This window comes from Panthera onca, chromosome B4 (genome assembly GCF_046562875.1).
Source record: "Panthera onca isolate mPanOnc1 chromosome B4, mPanOnc1 haplotype 2, whole genome shotgun sequence".
NCBI classification, from domain to species: Eukaryota; Metazoa; Chordata; class Mammalia; order Carnivora; family Felidae; genus Panthera; species Panthera onca.
The window spans coordinates 40515257-40527141 of record NC_138345.1 but is presented as its reverse complement, the minus strand read 5'-3'; the positions used below and the strand labels follow the sequence as shown (position 1 = coordinate 40527141).

The 11885-nt window shown below is 44.5% G+C and overlaps 1 protein-coding gene across 1 annotated transcript in view; it reads left to right on the top strand.

Annotated features, from left to right (window-relative positions):
* The window catches only part of ANO2 (anoctamin 2), a 340487-nt gene that overhangs the window by 83317 nt on the left and 245285 nt on the right, over positions 1-11885 (top strand). The gene's annotated exons all lie outside the window — the stretch shown is intronic.

The window sequence follows — 11885 nt, the reverse complement described above, 5'->3', positions numbered from 1 at the left end:
ATGTATATTTGGGTTGAGAACCACACAGTTCAGATGAGTTTTGAGGTTCCTTTCAGTTAGTATAGTTTATGTATAATTTCAAAATTCCCCCAGGGAATTCCTAGGTGAGCGTCTCCATGTATAACAAAATCCAGTGAACATTTCCAAAGAGAAAGGAAAAGTGTCCACAGATTTACTATTCTTTTTTTTGTTGTTGTTGTTAGGCATTTTAGGAGAAAACGGTGGCTGTTGACTTTGGCCACTTGTGATGTTTCTCTAGGAAGGGTTCTGGGGCACATGCTACTCTAGTCTAATGAGTGATTTATAGATGATATCTCTCTTTCTCTTTCTCGGTTTCTTTGTCTCTGTCTCCCTGTCTCTCTCTCTCTCTCTCTCTCTTTCTCTCTCTCTCTCTCTCTCACACACACACACACACACACACACACACACACACACACACACACATAAAAGTATTTCATAAGTGGTGACCTAACTTTGCAGAGATCATTTTCCTCATTCTGACCACCATCACCAGAATTTCTACCCCCATCAGGAACAGAACTCCATGTCTGTTGCTTTCTGCACTGCCACTGTTACCACCTGCCTTATCACCGTCTTCACTCTCATCACTATCCTCAGAGTCAGCAGCACCATTTTGATCAACGTCATTGTCTATGCTTATACCGTCTTCCCTACCAATAGATCGACCGTCCCCATCAAAATTCACTCACCAAATACCAACATGTTTGCTACCCTCATGAATCCCCTACTCAAGAGGGTAAAGTCTGTGGGTTCTGTTTTTATAGGTTTATTAAGACAGATGATACCTTCGTGGCAGGTGGACACATGACAAACAATGAACAAACAGACGTGAATATCAGCTACAGATATTCTGCCAAAAGAAGTAAATGTTTTGGGGTCACCTGCCTGAGTGTCTTGTTTTCACAAGGACCATACCAGGGCCTTTGTCCCTTCATTTGCACTGCTGCATTGTCTCCTAGTTTTGGACCTCTTGCTCCTAATCCAATTGTCCTCGAACGCAGGCGCCATCTTTATTGTGGACCTCCACTCCTCCTCCATAGATGATTAGAGGATTTCCTGGTTTGCTGGCAACATGCCTCAAGTATCAGTCTTGGATGGAGGCTTCTGCTTCCCTCTGGTGGTGTCACAACCTGGCTAACCGTTTCACTTCTCTTTCTTCTGGCTTCTAACTTTCTCTCTGCTGGCTGATCCTTGGAAAGAAGGTGAGCAAAATTCCAAAGCCCATGCTATGGCTTCTATCTCCCAGGATGCTCCTAATAGCAGGGAAGCCAGAGACACAGAAGAAGTGTGTATCCTTCTTCTTTCCCCTTTTCGTCTCTTCTTTGCTCTCCTTGCCATCCTTCTTCCCTCTCCCTTGTACCTCTCTCTCCTGGTGCCTTTTCCTTGCCTCCCTCTCTGTTCTTGGGACATCCTACCATACCTCTCGTTTCTCTACCACCTTCCTCTCCTCCTCATTCCCAGACTCAGCCCCCAAGTAATGCCTGCCCCTGGTCTCTGCTTGTCCTTGCATAGGCTCATACCTTTGAGAGCATAGATCTGCTTAAATGACCTATTTTCCTGTAGAGTCATGTGTCCCCATACGCTTAGCCTGTTGGAACTACCATCTATAGTTTGGGTAGTACCTGCACTTGAATTTGTAGTTGGAATGATTAGGGCAAGGACATATTACAGTGCAGCCATCTCTGAGTTTCCCTCCTTCTTTGTCTTTTTTTTTTTTTTTTTTTTTTTTTGCATTTTAAAAGAAATCAAATATATTTGACATAACCTTGTGTAAATATAAGGCATACAACATGTAAATTGGACACATTTATATACTGTAATATGATTGCCATTGTAGAGGTAATTAGCACCTGTATCACTGTTACATAATTATTCTTTCTTTTTGGCGGTTGGAATAATTAAGTTCTAGTCTCTGGTTGTAGTACAACGTTGTTGTCTATATTCACTCTACTGTGCCTTAAATCTCTATGGCTTATTTACTACTTGTTACTGGTTTGTACCCTTTAAACAGCAGCTGTTTTATCCCCCCACCCCATTCCCTGGCAACCACCATTTTACTCTCTGTTTTTATAGGTTTGGCTTCTTAGATTCCACATATAAGTGATATTACATAGTACAGTTTTTTTTTCCTCTGCTTTCATTGCACTTAGCATGGTGTGCTCAAGGTTCATCTATGTTGCAAATGGCAGGAATTCTTTTTTTCTCATGGCTGAGTAAGATTCCACTGTGTACACATACTACATCTTCTGTATCCATTCATTGATGATGCACAGTCAGGCTGTCCCCACCCCCTTCCTTTTCCTTTTAGAGGCTGAGGGTGGTAGACACTGTGGTAGGGTCTAGAAGACCAGACTTCTAGCCTTGGTTCCGTGTTTATTTGCAGTGTGATTTGGGGATGTCACTTCGTCTTCCAGAGCCCCAGTTTCCTCATCTATGATACAGGCTATAATAGTACATGCCCTATTTTTTCTTAAAAGGGTGTTGTAAGACTCTAAATCCTAACTGGTGCTATGGAAGTGTAGGAGTTTATCATTGTGTCTGTGTGCTCAAATATTTTTATGTGCATTCTCGATTCCTAGCCCTTCCCCGACCCAGCCAGCTTCACTGCAGCCAACACTGATGGAAGACCCACTGTAGGGGGTCTTTGGAGAGACACTGAAGGGCACAGAAATAATCCATGCTCTCAGAGAGTTTACAAAGGGCTCATCAGGAATAAACATACGCAGACATCAAAGCATGAGTAAAACACTATCTCAAATGGCAACTCATTAGCACAGCACAGATCTATATGTAAATACGATGGGGCAAGGAATCTGGGGAGAGCAAAGCCAGGTGGTGGCTCCTGGAAGGCTGCAGATATAACAGAAGGAACTTCTCCCCAAAGTTTCTGGGTCCCATACTTGACACAGGTGGACTGTGTGTCATCCTTCTGTGGGTCCAGCCACATGGCCCTGATCTTCTTTGTAGTCATAGGATGCAGTGGCTGACCTCACAGGGGATGTCATAAGCAGGAGAGGAGGTATAACTTGGTAGGCAGGGTAGGATGCATGTTTTTCAAAATCAGTCTGACAGAACCTGATCACAGGGGTGGAGGTGGGGGCTATACCCAGAGGCATGGACAGGGAGGATGAGGCAGGGAAATCTGTGCAAGGTTAGTATGGGGGCCACTGGCGTTTTCCTCCTGTTTTAGTGGGTTTGGGAAGTGACTACGATGAGAATAAACTACGTTTGCAGAGAGCCACATCCTGGTGGTGGGGGGAACGTGGAGGAAGGCTGAGGCACAGTGTGGGATCAGTTGAGCATCCTCCGGGCCGGTGGAGGTTTGTATCATAACTCAGCAGGGTCTGGAGAGACCAGGAAGATGGGGAGGAAATCGCGAAATCAAGATCTCTAAACCTGGACAAATCCATAGTAACGCGTCTAGGGACTCAGAGTCCTGAACACAGATATTAACCAGGAGGGGGATCTTGGAAGGAAACATTTGTTTTCCAAGAACAACAACAGAAGAGCCAGCATTTTGTGAGGGACACTCAACCTCCGTGCACAGGAAGGGGGTGGGGAGGCCTGGCCTTTGGCCCCGGGGCAGCCTGGGAAGGTTTGAAATGGGTGCCTTTCTCACCTCTACTCATTACCAAAATGGGCCTTCTAGATTGCGCTCAACATTTATGTTTCTCCCTCATTCGCCTTTTGTCCATATAAACGAACATTCCCCCCTCTTTTACCCCTTACGTTCACTGACTCTCCAAGTGCTTCCTGCAACAGAGACAAGGGTGGAAACAGACAAGGGGGAGTTAACAGAGTCCATTCTTGTCCATGAGGTCATATTAATCTAGTCAGAATCCACCAAATTTGGAAGAAGTGATATGCCTGGGATGGGTGAAAATCACTTTTGTCCAGTCTGTCAAAATTTATGTAGCTGTTTTTGAGTAGAGAGACTGATATTGCAGGGGCTACTTTTGCTGTTCCCTGAAGTCTATGAGGACTTTAGCTTATGAGTCCTTCGCAGGCAAGGAGATGCTGTTAACTTCCAGCAAGTTGTATCTTTTTAGGAAAGCAGGCTTAGAGCAAGCCTCATCTCCAAAACAGGAGTAATAAATGTTGTGGCAGGTTGTTGAAAGGAGTGGTGATGATATCGGATGTCTAGCATAGAGGCACACACAACACATGATAGCGGGTACTTTTACTGTTGTCGTTGTTGTTCACACGTGATGTGAATAGGGCGGCACAGTCGGCAATGAATCGGCCGACTCTTTCCTGCTGTTTCCCTTCACAGCCAGCATCTGCAGCGTTGGGGGAAACTGGACCTAGTTCCTTAAACCTGTGACGGCAGCCAGAAGCCCAGACATAGAGTCTGGGGAGAGGCGGGAACAGATGGCCTTTGCACTGTGTGCTGGGGGATTTCTGTTTCCTAGAGCATGGCTCCTTGGGGTGTCCCTAAACATAATGGTTGCATGTGTGAGACCTGTGGTGCAGTCCCTGGGAGAGTCAGCAGGAAGACTGCTCAGCCCCGCAGTGCAGGAGGGAGGTCTTGAAGGCGCCCATTTCCAGGGATAGACAGCAGATGTGGCAAAAGGAGACTTGAGTTTCACTATTGGCTCTGCCCCCCTGAACCTGGGGTTGATTCATATCTTACCCTATTTTGCAAAACAGGATTTGTGATGGGTTACAAGCAAAATCATAAATACAAAGGGATCATTTTTTAACAAAGGGTAAATAGAAAAGAACCCTGTGATTGGGGGACAGTAAGGAAGTGCAGGGGAAATGATGACAGTAGAAATGAAAAAAATAAGAGTGATTAATGCAAGTGTGACAGATTTCCCTTTGAGCTTCCTGGTAGCCAAGGAAGGAAGGACTGTGGTTCATGTAATCCATGGAGATGAGCATCTGTTTTGTCAGAGGACCCAAACTTTTTCCTGTGGTTAAAGTATAATTGCAATGTAAAGGACAGAAACAATATAAGGGACGTATTTTTAGTAATGAGTTCATATAAAGTGCTGGAATGTTCTTTGCATAGGAATCTTTTAACTGCTTTTGGATAAAAGCTGACGTTGCCATGTTAAACTGCAGTGCAAGGTGGATTGTAGTACAAAGTAATGTGTGGAAATTTCTGGTGAGTCAATGATCCAAAGAGAAAAGGGCAGAAATAGCATTCATCTTTTAAGTCTCTCCATGGAATCCTTGGTTTGAGATCTCTTTTATCTACCAAATTGCATTTATTAAAGAATAGTTCATCATTTGATTTTCATTAACTGAAAAAATATATAAATGCCATTAAGAAATTGGTGTTACCACACTGAACTATTAGAATTTCATCTTAAAAGCAAAGAAACTTGGCATTTTGGTTAGCCTCAATGGCCCCTTAGAGGAAGATATTAATTCCATTAAGCCTTATAAATTATTAGAAGTTGTTCTCGGATACCTGCTACTGCCTCTCTAGAGATTCTGATTTGGTAACTGTGGTTTTGCAAAAGCTCCACGGGAAGACTCTCCCTCTGGCTTATGGTGTCCAGCCAGCTTCAGGTACTCTGCCCAGTCAGGACCACAGCACTTCTTGCTTCTTAATTATCTAGAGGTGAGGCTTATATTAATCAGGTTCCTCCAGAGAAATAGAACCAATAAGACGTGTGTGTGTGTGTGTGTGTGTGTGTGTGTGTGTGTGTGTGTGTGTGTTATATTTATTATGAGGAATTGTTCCAAGTGATTATGGTAAGCTGATTATGGTACCCAAGAGAGCTAATGGTATAAGTTCCAGTCCAAATGCCCATCAGGTTGGAGACCCAACAAGAGCCCATTTCAGTTCCAGTCTGAGGGCAGGAAAAAAAAAAAAAAAATCAATGTCCCAGCTCAAACAAGCAGGCAGGAGAAGTTCCCTCTTAGTCAACCTTTGTGTTCTATTGAGGCCTTCAACTGATTGGATGGAGGGCCACCACATTAGGGGGGCAAACTGCTTTACTCAGTGTATCCATTCAAATTGTTAATCTCATCCAAAAACCATCCTCCAAACACACTCAGAATAATGCTGGCCGAATATCTGGGCACCCCGTGGCCAGTCAAGTTGACACATACAATTAGCCATCACAAGTGCTTGTGCTTTTTTTAAGGTCCATAATCCTTTTTTTGTAGTGGTATGAATAGTGTGTCCAAAAATAGGTATCCAAGCCCTAACTGTGGAACTTATGAATGCGATCTTATTTGGAAAAAGAGTCTTTGCAGATAGAATTAGGTAAGGATCTCAAGATAAGATCATCCTGGATGTTGGGTGGGCCCAAATCCAATTATTGGCTGAAAGATAATTGAGATCCACAGACACACAGGGAAGAAGACCAGGTGAAGACAAAGGCTGTGAATGGAGGAATGCAGCTCCAAGCCAAGGTGAATGCTTGGGGCCCTCAGATCCTAAGGAAGGTTTTCCCCTTAGAGCCTTCAGAGGGGGTGGAGGCCTGTTGGCAGCCCAATTCCAGACTTGTGGCTTTCACATCTGTGAGAGCATACATTTCTGCTGTTTCAGGCCACCCACTTTGTGGTAGTTTGTTATGAAAGCCCTGGGGAATGAGTATACTCTTCCTCTGGGCAGGAAGCAACAAGCCAATGATCCAAGACCTGGGTCTCAGGTAGGCTTGTGGGTTTGCTCTGTATCCCAGGAATCCTTTTGGCATTTTCTAAGGTTGCTTGAAGTAGCCTTGTTCATTCCTTGATGCTGGGCTGTGGACTCCTCTGGAGGAGCCTTTGTGCAAGCATCCTCCTTCATGACCTCACCATGTCTGTGTCTGTTTCACGTTCTGCTTTTGCTTTAATGAAATCCGAAGAGACTGGAAGGGGCTCATCTTAGCACACATAGTGGAAGGAGACCCAGTGTGGCTAAGAGCTGCTTTTCAATTCAGCAATTATTTCCCCACTTATACTTCTGATCCCAAAGATAATTGTTGGTTTGATTAGGTGAAAGCTTCTTTCTGCCTTGATAAGGGGTAAATAAGGATAAAGTCTGTTAGCGTGTTTTAAAGGTTGCCCATATTTCATAATTCTTATGGTTGGCTTTGAGGAGAAAGGTAGTCAAACCACTATCAATGATATCACTCAAAATATCTGAAAATAAAAGAACTTATAACCAGAGATATAAGTTGATAAATAATTAAATTGAGTTTTAAATGTAGCTAATGCTTCTTATGCGCTGTGTTCTTTGATAAGAGCATTACATGCTTTTTGTTTTTATCCTCACAACAATATGTGGTAAGACTAGCTTTAGCTCCATTTTACAGATGAGGAAACAGGTTCAGAGAGGTTAATAAGCTTCCCTAAGGTCACCTGGCATGAAGGGGTTAGACTCATTTCTTTCTGACTGCAAAGCTGTGCTCCTACTTCACTTTACTGAAACGTCCAAATTGAAGCTTGGGCTAGCATGGTCTAGAACATCATTTCTCAGAGCCTATACTCTAGAACCAGTGGTCTTTTGTTTTTTTTTAAAAAAATCATGGTCTGGGGTGCCTGGGTGGTTCAGTTGGTTGAGCATCTGACTCTTGATTTTGGCTCAGGTCATGATCCCAGGGTCATGGGATTGAGCCTTGCGTCAGTCTCTGTGCTGAGTGTGAAGCCTGCTTAAGACTTTCTCTCTCTCTCCCTACCCCTCTCACTTGTTCTCTGTCTCTCAAATCAAAAAATAATAAAAATAAAAATAGTTCATGGTCTAACAGACTTTAGAAACACTAATTATTAAGTTTTTCTGACCAATTAAAAGTTCTAAGAAGACTCTTAGTCTAAGAGGTTCCACTTTAACTCTTTTCCTCTGAACACTCATAGGTTATTCATAGGTATGTTCCTAGGAATCCTGGGGAACCAGTGATCTGCAGAACATACCCTGGGAAACTCCATCTCAGATTACATACCTCTGGGCTGGGACAGGTAACACATCAGAAGTTTTCTCTTGTCATTGCCTGGGACTGGAACAGTGAGTTACTTAGCAGTCCTGGATGATAGCTTTCTCATCTGTAAAGTATGGAGGTTGGACCCTAACTTCTCTGTCATAGCTTTAAAATATTGGGGTCCACACATCAGCCAAGTGACAGTTAATGAATTTGTTCATTCTTTCCCCATTGTTGATGTTAGCTGAGGGACTCCTGTGGGGTCATTCACACTCTGATTTTGTCCAAATATCTCAGAGTAAAATTGTCCCACATCTGTCACTTCTTCAAGCTGTGTGCTGAATGAGGTAGTACACTTAGCATGTGGATCCCTACTCTGTATCTGGGGCTGCCCTTTGTTCTCGAGCCTGGTAATGTCACTGGGTTTTCTCTGAGTTCTCTTGCCCATGTCTCTCTGTGGAGCCTACATTGAGCTCCCTGATTTAGACTCTTGTCAAAAGGAGAGTACTTTACTCTCTCTTCCAGGGCCTGGAAACTTTTCACATGCTTTAAATATTTGCCTCTGGTCCTAGAATGATCTCCCCATCTTCTCTAAATACACAATAAACAATAAAGAAACACATTCTTTGCATCCCAGCCCAAATCTCACTTCCCTCATAGACCCTCCTTTATTCCTTAAGTGGATTCTTAGTCACCCTATAGTCAGGATTTTTCTCATTTGTTAGTTTTTCCTTTATTTCTTAGGGTGCCTTACTCTTGTGTCTCCCAAGGTGCCACATCCCCACTCCCCCTCTGAGAACTATAGTTTGTGTTTCCTGTGTATTCCCTGCAAACTCTAGTTTCGTGTTACATAAATAATAGATGCTCAGTAAATACCAGATTGATTGGCTGATTGATGCCAGATTATCCTTGCTCCCCCAGCCCCAGGGTCTTCTCGCAGCTGTGATCTACAATGTAATAGCAGGACTTTTAGCTCACAGCTGTGTATAGTTCATGTGATCTTCCAGAACATTTCTTTTCCCTCCTCATTCAGACCAACTCCATCCTTCATCAGGTGGTGAGCTAATTACTCTTTGGGGCTATTTTGATAGTTTAGTGAATCCTCTCTGGTGACCAGAAAGTAAAAAGCAGGAAAAACCCAATGAGCTTTGCTGAGGATGGAGAACTTGTAGATTCCTGGTCACAGGGAGAAGGGTCACTGTCTACTCAGCCTTCAAGATGCCTTTCAGGGCAGATTTCTTTTTATTATTATCAGCAGTAATTTTTAAATGAACCAGAACTGTTGGTGTTTATATAGGGTTGGCTGTAGGTGAGGCCTTGTCCCATGTTGCCATTTTCTGGTCCCAGACATTTGTTTTTAATGGAGGTACAGCTGAAAGGGTAGGGTTTATATTTGATATCTTTATGGGCTTTTCGGTGCATGCTCTTTGATTGGTATTTAAATAGGCTGGAAAGAGTGCAGCTTTTTATTCCTTTGGCTTTTTATTCCTTTTTGTTTTAGGTAATGCTTCTCATTTTCAAAAATATAAATAAAATAATTGATGCCACCTAAGTGCTGTGGTTTGAGTGAGGAACCTGAGATGGCATATGGCCATGTTCTAGACATGCATATGGGCCTGGTGAGACCATATGGACCTGGCAGACCTAGTGTTGGTCTGTTAGTGGATAAGTCTGACTCAGGGCTCAAAAATGGTGAAGAATATATGAAAATGTTATGGGAAGTGTTTTTGAATTGTTGTAGTAAGTTATTTTAAGACTCATGGTTAAAAAAATGGAAATAGGGGCGCCTGGGTGGCTCAGTCGGTTAAGCATCCGACTTTGGCTCAGGTCATGATCTCGCGGTCCGTGAATTCGAGCCCCGCATCGGGCTCTGTGCTGACAGCTCAGAGCCTGGAGCCTGTTTTAGATTCTGTGTCTCCCTCTCTCTCTGACTCTCCCCTGTTCATGCTCTCTCTCTGTCTCAAAAATAAATAAATGTTAAAAAAAAAATGGAAATAGAAGTGGTGGCTTTCTTTTGTTAAAGCCTAGAGTCATGTCTCTCTGAACTGGGGTAACATGTGCCATACTGGGGTTGGCTGGGACCTGGTGCTGGAGGGCAGTGGATAGGTTGACCATTGAATTTATCACCCAAAGTGGGGCTCTTTGAGGGTGGAATAGCTCCCAGTGATTATGCCAGGACTGTCCTGAGTAACTGGGATATGTGGGTGCTCTTCCAGCTTGGCCATGGCTGCTCCTGAGGGTGTATGGGAAAGAGTGAGCAGAAGGGGAGAGGTGGAGAAGCAGGCAGAGGCAGTCAGCTTCTGGCACCTGGGGCTCATGGGCAGAGCTCTTCTTACCCAGTAAGAACTGGAGTAAGTGACATGTTGGCTCATAACACCTGTCGAGATCTGATTGTTACTTTTTCAGGAATTTTGCAAGGTAGTGGTTAAACTACTGGTAGCTTGAAAATGGCCATGGTGGGCGCTGTTTATACCATAGAAATCCACAAATGTTATAAATCAACAGCCTCTCCACTAGTTGGTAAACATTTACCAGCACTGAGCCAACAAAAGCCCAAGGATGTACACTTGAGTATAAAGGCAGAGTGGCTGTGTGCCATGGCTGGGGCAGGGTCCAACCTGAGGGTGTTTTGTGGTTCCTGCAGTAGGCATTAAAGCGCCATTGATCAGAGAGGGGCCAGGAATGATAATGTCTATGTCAGGGACTCTGAATGGATGCCACATCTGCCGCCTCTGATACAGAAATTTATTTCCTACATCTTCCTACTTGCTGGCTCTGCTCCAGCCTCACTGGCCTTGTTCTTCCTCCAGAATGCCAAGCCTTTTTCTATCTCAAGGACTCTCTGATTGCTCTTCCCTCTGCCTGGAAGACCTCTATCTACCCACAGAATTCACTCCCTCACTTCACTGGGATTTCTGTTCATATGTCCCCTCCTCGGGCAGTCCTCCCTGTCCACCCTCCGTGAGGCATGCTCCCGGCAACTCTCTATGCCCTTCTCTTGTTTTTCCTTCCTAACAGTACCACCGGCTCCTGAGTCATGTAGTTGTGTTCTTGTTTGATTATCTGTGTCCACACTACACTGGAAGCTCCATGAGGGCAAGGATTTGGCTTTGTGATACAGGTAGCACCTAGAACGGGCATGGATAGAGCAGGCATGAAACCAATATGTGTTGGAATAGAGCAGGCATGAAACCAATATGTGTTAATGAATGAAAGAATGGGTCATACATACCAGACCTAATCTGTGGTGGCAACTGGATACAGACTGATGCTGAGTGGGCTCTGAGGCCCATTTGAGGGCACTAAGAAGGATTCCTGTCATCCCAAAGGGCTGTCTACATGGGTGGGGCTGGCAGCACATGTACCATATTATCCATTCCTGCTCTGGGTTTTCAGTTGCCCCTTCAGTTGCCAAAAAACATTTGGGAAAAGTCTAACTGTAGCTGGAATGGGGCTAGGTTGTATATAGGGGGTCCTAGCCTTTTGGAAGCCCATTTTTCATCTACCCACCCATCCACGCACCCACTCACCCATGCATCCACCCATCTGTCCGTCTGTCCGTCTGTCTGTCCATCCATCCATCCATCCATCCATCCATCCATCCAATGGATACCTATTGAGTATCACTATACTCTGCTGAGGGCAGGTGATTCAGTGGTGACCACACTGGTCTTGGCTCCATTGGCTTCGGCATGGTGAAGACTCAGAAGTTAGAGAGCTGTATGAGCTGGGAGGCACCCACAGAAGAAAAAGAGCGGGGTGGACAGAGACAACCAGAGGAAACTAATTTAGGTGGGGGGGGGGGTGGTGGAGGGAGGGTGAGGGAAAGAGCCATTTGAGCTTAGACTTGAGGGCCAGGTTGGGGTTTGGCAGGTGGGGAGGACAGGTGAGAACCTTCCCAGGAGAGGGAAGGACAGGTCATCCAGCCCCAAGGTAAGGAAACCCCAGCCTGTGTGGGGAACTGAGAGGAGGCCATTATGCATATAGTGGGAGGCAGGAGGAGCAGCT